Source organism: Cynara cardunculus (assembly GCF_001531365.2).
Source record: "Cynara cardunculus var. scolymus isolate 2C chromosome LG 2, CcrdV1, whole genome shotgun sequence".
Classification (NCBI taxonomy): domain Eukaryota; kingdom Viridiplantae; phylum Streptophyta; class Magnoliopsida; order Asterales; family Asteraceae; genus Cynara; species Cynara cardunculus.
The window spans coordinates 63,088,290-63,099,917 of record NC_037529.1 but is presented as its reverse complement, the minus strand read 5'-3'; the positions used below and the strand labels follow the sequence as shown (position 1 = coordinate 63,099,917).

At 36.8% G+C, this 11,628-nt stretch overlaps 1 pseudogene; it reads right to left on the bottom strand.

Annotated features, from left to right (window-relative positions):
• Positions 1 to 260: 260 nt before the first annotated feature.
• Positions 261 to 4,250, bottom strand: LOC112506275 (annotated as a pseudogene).
• Positions 4,251 to 11,628: the final 7,378 nt, after the last annotated feature.

Here is an 11,628-nt window from a genome sequence, read left to right as displayed (position 1 = left end):
ATACAGTTCATAAAATAACATTACCTGATACACTATGATACACTTTATAAAATAACAAAAATACATTGTGATACACCTTGAAAAACATCGAAAGTACACACTGTAATATATTTCGTAAAACGCTACCTCAAGAATAGAGTGGTTGTTTCCATAAAGACCTTGCCACAATATGTCAACTATAATATAAGCAGGGTTGTATTTACCGGATAATGTTTGGACATGTTGTCTAGATCTTCATTGTAGGTTGCTTTCAGCTTGAATCAAATCATGTAAATGACCCAAAGAGAAGTGTCCATAATATCCTTTGCCAATGCAAAAGCTTGTGCTGCGGATTGCGGCCTATCGAGTTCTAGATATGCTTTACCCAAATTATTATACACATATCAAACTCCAAAATGCTTAGAACCAAAAATTTTCTTCAATCTTTCAGTTGCATCTTCCAAATACGACACCGATTCTTGCACCTTACCCGTTAACAAAAGTAGCCATCCAATTCTAGCTGAAGCACGTCCGACTGAATGTTGCTCTTCTGATATCTTTTCAAGCATCGCTTGTGCTCTTTTTAACAAAGAAATTGCAGTCTTGAATTCGTTCATTGTCACATACTGAATCGATATCTCCATATACGCTTCAGATACTTCTAAAGGTGACGACTTTTCTTTCTTATCTAGAATCCCACAAGCCATCTGTAAACACCGTTTCATCTCTTGGAACTTTTCTTGATTACACAACGCTTTTGCGATCGATACAAAAATCATAGCTCGTTCTTCACTCTCTTTATCCGTCAGCAAAACCACACCCTTTAACGTATTGATCGCTTCATCAAACTTACCTAACGCTATTTGCATATTGGTTGCATCTATCTCAGCACGAAGCAAGTCAGAAGTACGAACCCAGTTCTTCAAAACTTTTTGGGATAATTGGTTCTGTTTCAACGCCTTCCCGTGCTCTTCTAATCCGGTTTAAATAACACCAAATAACCGTCTATCATGTGGAACTTCAACAGAATTACTTCCTAATTGAATCTTGTGAATCTCGATGGCTTTCATACAATATGGCAACGCTTCGTTAAAGGTCAAAAGTGCAACGAAAGCTTCCGCCATTCCTGATACGCATTTCCGAGCTCTCCACTGTCTTTCTCTAATGTAACCTCTTTAATCTCTAAACATTTTTTTAAATTACCAATTGCATTTTCTCTTCTACCCATTGCATTCTTGGTGTTTGCCAAATTAAGATGAACAACATGTAAAACATGTTTGATTTTGAAATCATTATCACATATAGTTTCCTCTAGTTTTCCCAATATCCTATTGGCTCTATTAAGATACCCTAAACTTTCATTAAACCTATTTAAGCAATAACAAGCAGAACCCAACAATTGTAAGTTCATACCAAGTGGTAAAGACAAACCATTGTCGATTTCATCCAAGATTTTTAAAGATTTATTGGCGTAATCGAAAACTTTTTCTGGATACTCACCTTCTTCATCGAGTTTAAGTCCGATTTTCAAGGAAGCTAAGCCAAGTTCATGGTGATCGAAAGAAGCATCCATGGATTCAAATGCTTTGATTATTTTCTATGACCTGTGATCTTTCTTTGATTTTTATTTGTTTTGAAGGTAATTTGAAGATGAAAGGATGTTGGTGTGAGTGTATATACATATGCAGGCGGTGGTGTGGTTTTTGGAAGAAGATGAAAGGATTTAGGTTTCGATTTAGGTGTTTTTATAATATATATTTACCAATTTACCCTTTATTTTATTTTAGTAAATAACATTAATTATTCAAAATGATCAACTCATATTGGACCTCACAGTTACCACAAACTATCTAGTTCTCATTTGATTAGACCCCTATATATATATATATATATATATATATATTCTAAGGAGAGGAGGTGTAAGGCGGTGCATGGGCATGCACCCTACCTCCCCCCCCCACATGAATACCTTACTGAAAACCAAAAATCTATTCATGCTATTGGACCAAACATTTTATAACACAAGTAGGTGACCATTACTTCACCTTTGGTCCCTCACCTTCCATCAACTATAATATTTTACCCCTGAACTTTTCGTCGTTATTAATTTCGAAACCCGATCAATATAAATCTAAAACCGAACATTACAATATCCTCTCATCTCAGACTCGGGTTCCGAGGTGGCTCCTGGCCTCTTATGATATCGCCATTGCACTTTCACTAGTCTAATCTCTTTATTTATCAACGTTTTTACTTTGAAGTCGGTAATGGCTTCATGAGTCTCTTCAAAACACAACTTTTCATCAATTTTGATTTTTGGTAGTGGCACAGCTTCTTCTGGATTTGCTAGACACTTCCTTAGATTTGATACATGAGAAGTGTTATGAATATCACTTAACTCTATAGGAAGTTCTAGTTTGCACGCCACTTCTTCGACTCGTTCAATGATAGAGAACGGTCCAATGTACCTTGGACTCAACTTACCTTTATTTCTAAAACGGACAACTCATTTCCAGGGTGATACTTTTAATATTATCCCATCACCAATTTGAAACTCAATCGACTTACGATGCTTATCAGTGTAACTTTTCTGCCGATCTTGGACTACTTTCATTCGTTCACGAATTTGATTAATCTTATCCGTCGTCAGCTGAACTATATTAGGTCCAACCAATTGGATCTTGCCCACTTCGTTCCAACACAACATTGTTCGACACTTTCGTTCGTAGAATACTTCAAAAGGTGCTGCCTAAATACTTGAATGATAACTATTGTTATAGGCAAACTCAATCATAGGTAAATGGCTATCCCACGATCTTCCAAAATCAATAACACATGCCCGTAGCATATCTTCGAGCTTCTAGATCGTTTATTCACTTTGTCCATCGATCTACGGATGATAAGCCATATTTAACTTTATCTGTGAACCCATTTCTCTTTGGAAACTCTTCTAAAACATAGATGTGAATTGAGTGTTTCCATTAGAAATAATCAACAATGGAACACCGTGACATGTTACCACTTCATCAATATACATTTTCGCTAGTCGATCCATAGAATACGATTCTTTCTTTAGTAAGAAATGAGCAGACTTAGATAATCGATCCACTAAAACCCATATAGCATCAAAGCCTTTCGGTGTTCTAGGTAGCTTGGTTATGAAATCCATAATAATGTGATCTCATTTCCAAACTAGAATTCCTAACAACTGCAACTTATTCTAGAGTCGCTGATCCTCTATCTTCACTTGTAGGCAAGTCATACACTGCTCAACATGTCTTGCTATATATTTCTCATTCCCGGCCACTAGTATAATTTTTTCACATCTCGATACATTTTATTCGTACCCAGGTGAATGGAAAACGAGATTTATGAGCTTCGCTCAATATTACTCTATGAGATTGGCACCTAGACTCTATTTCTAAAACACAACAATTCTCGACTGTCTTTTACTAACTCAGTCAATAGATCACCGAGTTGCTCTTGCTTGATCTTATCTTCTTTCACACTTCACTTTGAAAACTTTGTAATTCCTCGTGATTGCTCAGTAACAATTCCACCCTTAAGGCCGTAGCTTTAATCGTATCACCCTTTTTCTTTACGGCTCAACGCGTCAGCTACCACATTAGCCTTGCCTGGATGATACAAGATCTCACAATCATAATCACTAACCAATTCCAACCATCGCCTTTGGTGCATATTCAATTCTCGCTGATGGAACAAATGCTGCAAACTTTTATGATCGGTAAAAATTTGACACTTAGTTCCATATAGTTAATGTCTCCAGATCTTCAAAGCAAAGATTACGGCTTCCAGCTCCATGTCGTGAGTAGGATATTTCTTTTCATGATCTTTTAACTTCCTCGAGGCATAAGCGATAACCTTTCCACATTGCATCAACATGCAATCCAAACCCAATTCAAAGCATCACTATAGACCACAAAATCTTCCGTACAGTCTGGTAAGGATAGAATCTTCGTGCTGCATAACTTATCTTTCAACATTTGGAAGGCTTCGACTTGTATCTTTTTCCACTCTAATTTCAAATTCTTTTTCGTCAGTCTGGTCAACAGTGTAGCAATACGAGAAAAGTCATGTATAAACTTTCGATAATAGCCTGTCAATCCAAAGAAACTCCGGATTTCTGTTGGCGTTTGCGGTGCTTCCCACTTCTCGATGGCTTCTATTAGTAGATCTAGTTTAAAACCTGCATCAGAAATGTCGTGGCCTAGAAATTGGACTTCTCGTAGCCGGAACTCACATTTCGACATCTTTGCATACAATTTCTCTCGCATCAATAACTCTAAAAGCAGACGCAAATGGTTCGCGTGTTCTTCCTCAGATTGAGAGTATATCAATATATCATCAATAAAACCAATAATAAATTTATCGAGATATGGATGGCACACCCTATTCATCATGTTCATGAATATCGCTGGTGCATTTGTAAGTCCAAACGACATTACTAGGAACACGTAGTGACCATAGCGTGTACAAAATGCCATTTTCAACACATCATCTTCTCGTATATTTAGTTGATGATAACCGGATCTTAAGTCAATCTTCAAAAGTAATTATCCTCAATCAATTGATCAAATAAATCATCAATTCTTGGGAGTGGATACTTGTTTTTGATTGTCAACTTATTCAACTCACGGTAATTGATACACATCCTTATCGATTCGTCTTTCTTCTTTACAAACAATATCGGTGCACCACAAGGAGATGTACTTGGTAAAATAAAAAAATTGTCGAGCAATTCTTTCAACTGTGACATTAACTCCTTCGGACAGAGCTATCTATATGGTGAACGAGCAACTGGCGCGGCTCCCAATATCAATTCGATCTGAAACTCTGTCGATCGATCAGGAGGTAAACTTGTCAAGTCTTCTGGGAATACTTCTGGAAACTGGTCCCTTCCCTGGTAAATCTATATGAATTATTTTCTTATTATAGATTATGCTGGCTTGGTTTTTAGCCAACCAATCCATATATACTATTACATCAAATTCCCACAACGACATAGGAAATAATTGAATGGGTACATCACACCCCTCTACTGCTATAATACAATCATCAAAGACTTCCTTAATCGAGACTTCACTATCGTTTGATGTTTCTACCCTCAAAGCATTATCTAACACCTTATACTTTATATACATACATCTGACAAATGAAGGTGACATGAATGAATGATTTGCACCTGAATTGAATAAGACTTTGACACATATTGAATTTATAAGGAATGTACCTATCACCACTTTCGAGTTTCTTCATCTTCGCCCTTCGTCATTTGGAAAGCTCATCCTCTCGTTGTCGTCTCCCTCCATGATTTACCTCTCCACGACACTAGGAATATTTTAGTTAACCATTGGCCCCAGATTGGGTGGATTGCCCCAAGAATAACCTGTAACATCCCGTCCCACATCGGTTGGTGAGGTGAACAAAGCACTCCTTATAAGGGTGTGGATACCTCATCCTAGCATGACCGGTTTTGGGGCTTGCGTTGTGCGGCTGCCAGAAACAAAACCGTGCGACTACTGCTTTGTGGTATAGCGGGCAGGTTAGTCAAAGCGGACAATATCATGCTACGGGGTTCTGGGGGCGTTACATAACCAGATCCCTGTCCTTTAGCTTGTGAACAATCATTTCGAATATGATAGGGAGAATTACACGTAAAACATAGTCGTACCGCTCGAAAATCTTTGGCCAGATGACCTAATTCTTGACATTTGTAACACCTTCGTGGGTCAGTGTTACATTCCCCTTGATGTACCCTATTACATCGAGCATACTATCTATTAGTAAATCTTTGTGTTGAATGATTTTGGGTTCCAACAAACTTAGGTCTACAAAAATCAGCCACTATTTCATCCCCTTTCCTCTTCTCCGCAATTCTCTATTGTGGTTGATGATTGTTATCTTGCTCCAGAATTTCCGTAGCATCAACCGCTGCTTGAAACGTAACCAGATTTCTGGAAATTACATACTTTCTGAGGTTGGGTTCCACACCTCAGATACACTTTCTCACTTTTCTGCCTTCAGTAGCAACATACGCCTAGCAAATCGGGACTGTTCCATGAATCTCTCGGTATATTGACGCACCATCATATTTCCTTGCTCTAATCGTAAGAAATCGTCCTCTAGCTTTCGTATCACAGCTTCAGGACAATATCGTGCTTTAAACTTTGTAACAAAATCCTCCCAAGACATTGTATCCAGAATATTCAGATCTGAACTCATCATAATTTCTCACCAGTACAATGCACTCAATCGCAATCTCGATACAACAAAAATCACTTTATCTCCTTTCACACTCTTACTGGTCTTTAAGATTAACTCTGTTTCTTTAAGCCAACACACGACCTTAACCAAATCATGCTCACCATAATAGTAGAAGGCTTACATGCAAGAAACATCTTAATATCGCCTCCTTTTGATACTGATGATGAGGTAGGCGGTACAAATGTGGTTGTCACAGGTGTACTTGCCCCAGCTTCTTCATAAAGATTCAGATTCATCACCATTTATGGATTATGTTGAGTAGAACGCCCCAGCAGAGATACCAGATTGTTCTGGAATTTCACCAATTCGGCCGCTAACATTTCCTGAGTAATATACCCGGGTTGTGAGCATGACCTCAACCCCTTGTTATGCCCCGTCCATGACCTAACGTTGAGCTTTGTTGTATTGACATCTCACATTCAATATGATTTTTCTACTTGATACCTCTCCCTCTTCCTCGGCTCCTTGTTTCTATTGTTGCCGTAATTTCTGGATTTTATTTAAGTATTCAGGATTCCCCTTCCCTGGCCTCTTCCGTGGCCCATAGATGTTCCCTCAGGGAAATTCCTCAACACAAGATTCTCTCCCTCAGAATTCTCAGACACATTCCTAACTCAAGATTTACCCTTTGGCCTTGGAATGAGTCTCCAGACTTAGTTTCTTTCAAATTGGTTAAGTTCATCTTCCATATCAAGAACCCAATCAGGGTCTTGTGATGCATCTGAAGCCTTTTTAGATTCAATTGTACTAAGGAAATTGACAAACAACACTCATTAGTTGTGGCTGATCTTGTTTGCACTCCTTCAAACACTTCTGCAATCACTTGATGTAATGGATGATCTTTGGTCCATCTGTATGAATTAGAAAGGGGATGAGTTGTTTCTTTATTGTTCTAGCAATCATTCTTATCAATTATAATAGGACTCTCTCCACTTTGTTGCTTCCCCTCAACTGCAGGCATCTCTAAAGATTGTAACTCTGAACTTGCTGGTTCAGAGTTAGGCATGGGGGTTTTTAAGGTAGATGAATTTGGCTCATTTGAGGAAGACACAACAGTCTCTGTGGGTCTTGACATGCTTGTGTTTGATGTGGCTTGTTCTGAGCTTGAGTCTGCTCCATCAACCACTCTAGATGTGTTTAGATTTTGAAAGTCTGCAAAAATTTCCACAGACACATCAAACAAGTCTCTAAAAAGTATAACTCAAAATTATTATATTTAGAGTTAGAATCCTTAGTCTTTGAGGCATCCTCCTTTTGAATATTGAGTCTTGAACTGATATGTTTAGAAGTCTGTCCACCTTCATCAAAGCTGACATTGATGCTCTCCACAATAATTCTGGAAGATTTGATATAAACTCTTAAGGCTTTTGAGTTAAGTGAATAACCAACAAAGATGTCGTCAAAAGCTTTCTTGTCAAAAATTTCAAGGTTAGTTCTATCATTTAGCACATAGCATTTGCAACAAAAAACATGAAGAAATTTGATGTTAGGTTTTCTCTTATTGATTATTCCATAGGGAGTTTTAGAAAACCTCTTGTTTATAATAGATCTATTCTAAGTGAAACATGTTGTTGATATTGCTTTAGCCCATAGAAACATTGGAAGATTAGCATGGGCAAGCATGGTCCTGGAAGCTTCCACCAGAGTTCTGTTCTTTCTTTCCACAATCCCTTTTTGTTGAGGATTTTTAACAACAGAAAAATTATGAGATATTCCCACAGAAGATAGGAAACTCTAAAGAGCATCATTTTTGAATTATGTGCCATTATCACTTATCTTTTGCACAAGAAGATGTAGAAAAACATGGATCCTCTTGATGAATGCAATAATGATTTGTGGAGCATCAGATTTCTGCCTTAGAAACTCCACCCATGTATATCTTGAGTATTCATCAACCATCACCAAGATATACTTCTTTCCACTCTCAACTCTCATGGGTCCACAGAGGTCCATATGTAACATCTCAAGAGGATATTTACATGATGATTCAACCTTGATAATTGTGACGGTTACATTGTCACAGAATTGGCTAATGCTAAAGAGGTTATGTTTTAATCCTTCAACATACATCACTTTCATAATTGTGACAGTTCCATTGGTAAGCATTCCATATCCTTTTACAAACCCCTTCTGATTGTTTCCAAAGTTAACAGGGCCGCCATGTTTTTCTTTGAAGTTGGTCAACAACTGTTTGTATTCTGTCATGTGTCTTGAGCATCCAGAATCCAAAATCTACACATGACAGACCTGCAACAAGAGATCACTTGGTTTTAGGTAGCCATTTGTAAATAGGTCCCTTGGGGTTAATGGAGGATATAACTTTTGGTTTCCAGACTTTGATTATCCTCTTTCCAGATTTAGCTTGAATTATTTCAGTGTAGGTTTTTATTTGCCACTTCATTATTGGCTTGTCGAATGGCATATTGAAGTCTAGAGTATGATTTTTGTTCATTTTGTTAAGGTTTCTTGTGGGCTTGAAAGTCTTTTTAGATTTGGATTTACTCTTAGAGTGGAATGAGTTTTGTGAAGAGAATCTGTTCTTTTTGACCCAATTTGGTTTGAAAGAGCTTTAACCACAATGAGTACAATGAATATGTTTCTTAAGCATATAAATCATCTTAACACACATACACTTGAAAGAATTATGACCATAATATTCTTAGAAGCAAAAGTACTATTGTTCAAAGTTTTCAAAGAATTAATAGACTTAAAATTGTAAAAAACTATAGACTTCTTTTTTTCTTCATTCCTCTTTCCATTTTCTTAACTTTCTTGCTTAAAGGCCTCTTCCCATTATTTGAACAAGATGAAGACTTTGAATTAGATATTTTAGATCTCAAGATTTTATGTTTCAATCTGATTTGCTTTTACAACCTGAAGTCTCACCCTTTTCAAAGAATTTGGTTCTGGTGTGAAAGTCAGAGATGGGAACAACTGAAGGTTTAGTTTCCTTAACTTTTGGTTTTGAAGAAACTTTGTCACATTCAGATTTAATGTTGGTTTTCACGCTCATTCTTCATTTGATCAAATTTGACCTGAGTCATATCCTCTATGAATTCAGAAAAATTGGTTGATTTTAAGCTTTGAGTCTCCAAGTTTTATAAGGAAGTTTGGGAAACCTTTTCAGAGTTGGATTCAGAGGTGTTATTACTCTGAATAGGTAATTTAGAGATTTGAACTATCTCTGGGTTTTTAATTTCAGACTTGAGTTTAGATTTTGAATATTGTCTAGAGAACTCATAGTCCTTATATGAAAATTGTGGTTCTTTATTCTCATAACTCTTATTGAGTTCAGAATAGTCAACCCAAGTCCATTTTAAAGCTCTTTTCAGAACTTTGAATGATAGTTTTTTCAGATGAACCTTCACATTTGAGTTCTTCTTTAGAGGTGAATTCAGACTTAATAAAAAAATGTCCAAGAGGGATTCTTTCCACAAGATTTTCAGAAGTCTTTCTTGTAGTATTATTTTCAAAAAAGATTTTGAGACCCTCACATTGTAGAGAAGTCATAGAGTTTTGTAGGTACCTTTTTCAAAACAGAGTTCTCATATAATCCTAATCCCATCTTCAGAGTTTGTTCAGTTTGACCTTTTTTGAAGTTCAATTTCTTTAATACCTCAATCTTTTTATACAAGTCAATTCTTTCTTTAGAGATAAATTCATATTAAACTCTTAAGACCTCATTCTTTACTTTGATATTTTCAAAATCCTTTTTCAATTCAAATATTTTTCCAGATAAAATGGTTATTACATTTTCCAAATCTTCGTTTTGCTTTTCAGCATGCAAATAATTCTGTCTATAACTTTCTTTTTCTTCTCTGAATTTGTTGACCAATATTCTTTCTCCTTTGAGTCTATTTTTAAGGCCCCCAAATTCAGAGTCCATTGATTTTAGTTTAGTAACAAGTTCAGAGTCAAGTATTTGTACCTCCCCTGATTTAGATCCTGAAATCCCTTCTTCCACTAAAGATGCCATGAAGCATAACCTTACATAGTAAGTAGTCTGTTCATCTAAAGAGGACCATTCAAGCCAGTTTTCTTCTTCAACCATAAGCACTAGTCCTTGCTCCTTCTTCTTGGTCAGATGCTGCTTCTTGGAGTAGTAGTCAAAGTCCCTTGACTTCTTGAATCTACACTCCCTGGCAAGATGCCCAACCTTCCTACAATTGAAGCATCTAGGGGCTTCTTCCTCCTCTATCTTCTTGCTCTCTTCTCTTCTTTTCATCTTCTTCTCGGATCCATGCTTCCTCTCACCATTTCCCTTCTTGAAGTAGTCACCAGATTTGGAATGACTTCTTTTTGGCAAACTTTTTGTTGAAGGCCTTGGTGAGCAAATTCTTTAACTCTAGATCAGAGTCATCTCCTTTTGAGCCGGATGAATGGGTCTACCTCTAGGATTTTGTATCAGCTTTGAGGCTCTCTTGGAGCTTGTTTTGTACTTTCTCTCAGAGATAAGGGCTAAGAAATCATAAACCTTTTCTTTTCAAACATTCTCTCAATGTCTTTTTATTCATGTTGCTTAAGTATGCCAAAGATATCGTGAATACTTTTCTTCGCCATATTTTTTGTTAAAAGATTATCAGCAAAAGTATCCCATTCTGGTATGAGATTTTTCAAAATTTTGTTATTGATTTTAGAGTTAAACTTTTACACACCATTTCTTATCAAGTCATTGAGAAGGTCATTAAATCTTTCATAAGTTTCAGAGAGAGAGAGAGAGATTCAAATTCCCTTGCATTAAAGCCCTCATAGGCTCCTATGCATATGCTTACCTTATTTTGCATAACTCTTTCACCTTCTTGCATTTGGGACTCAACTTCATCCCACATAGCTTTTGTAGAGGTCAGGTTATCTACCCTGTTGAAGATCTCATTGGGTAATGGGTAGAGCCATGGTGAGAAGAGTGAGTGCCCTTCTGTCAATTTTAGCTTTTTTTTCCTCTGCATTGTACATGTTTGGATCCTTTCTGATCCTTGATGCAGGGATTGCAAGAGTGTTTTCTGTTCTTGCAACAACATGAATTTTAATGAAGGGTTCAATGGGCCCATTTCGAATAGAATACATAAGTCTTCATCGATATTCGCTAAGAACTAGATCATACAGAACCTCTATTGATGATATTCTCTTACAAACAGTGTAGAAGGCTTGGTCTATGATCCAATGCTGACATACTCTTTTGACATCTTGATATAATGAGATCGATATGACAATATGGAATTGGATTCGAAGGTCGTTGGCTTTGATACTAATTGAAAGTTCCTGTGCATCAAGAATAATAAGAATAAAGTAAGAACAAATAGAGTATGGGCAATCAAAGGTTTTGATCTTTATTGAAGACAGAAAAGTGCAAAGCAATCTGCTTAC